The sequence below is a fragment of the Miniopterus schreibersii genome, assembly GCF_964146895.1.
Source record: "Miniopterus schreibersii genome assembly, chromosome: 20".
Classification (NCBI taxonomy): domain Eukaryota; kingdom Metazoa; phylum Chordata; class Mammalia; order Chiroptera; family Miniopteridae; genus Miniopterus; species Miniopterus schreibersii.
Genome location: NC_138122.1, coordinates 23,999,668 through 24,000,752, shown reverse-complemented (window position 1 = coordinate 24,000,752; position 1,085 = coordinate 23,999,668).

The following is a 1,085-nucleotide window of genomic DNA, read 5'->3' as shown; positions in this document are numbered from 1 at the left end:
CCTTCTCGCCTTGTCTTTTCCTGCCAAGGAAGGAGGGGAGGGGGGTGGCTCTGTTCCTGGGGACCTTTGGTTCACCCCATAAAGCAGCTTGCAACAAAGGACGGCCCCAGGACCTTTGCCCCTCTCAGCCTCGGGCAGCGGGAGATGCAGGGTTCCCATAATTCTCCTGTCCTGGGGCAGAGGGTTTGAGGGCGGCAAAGGCTGACCCTACCCAAGAGGGCGGAGGTTAAAGCTCCCTGGTGCCTCTCGGGCATGGGCACCAGGCCGTGCACACGGTGCTCCCTGGCACAATCCCGAGCAATGAGGAACTCAGGCCGGGAGCTCTGAGCCCCTGGCACAGTCGGGGAGAGAGCTGGGAGACACCATATCAGCTCCTTGGTACCTCAGAGCCCCAGCCCCTGCCCTGGGGAAGGAGGGCCAGGTTCTGTCTCCGGAGAGACAGGGACAGATCCCAGGACGTGCAACAAGCTTTCTGATCAGCGTTTGCAGTGTCCCCGCGAGCCCAGGTGGCTGCTGTTGACGCTGCGACCCCTGCTGGCCACCCGTGGGATAGCGCTGGATCCTGGTCCACCCTCTCCCCAGCCAGGTAGGTTCAGTTTCTGTCCCACCCTATAGTCCTATAGTCACGCAAAACCGGAAACGAGTCCTTGGAGGCCCTTCCAGTTTCACCGGTCGGGTGTTTGCAAACATTTTCGATAAAATCGCCGGCCCCGTGATCCTCAAATCTCAGGTTCATCCACATCACCTGAGGAGCTTGTTAAGCATCCTGACTCCTCCCACCCACACGCCTTCAGATTGTGATGCAGATGTGGGTGGAGCCCAGGGAGCTGTGTTTCTAGCAGACACCCCAGGGGGCTGGGGGTTGGGCTGTGGGCCACAGTCCCAGAAACTCCTCCCTGGCTCCTGAGCTACCTCTCTGGGACCTAATTGGAAAACGACACATCTAAGTCACTCCCTCCTCGTTTTACCCAGGGTAAACTGAGGATCAAAGAGAGGAAAGGAGCCTGGCCCAAGGTCTCCCCGACTCCAAGGGTCTGTCTGAGTCTTGTACATTGGGCTCCCAGCCTGTTCTTTCTGAGGGCACC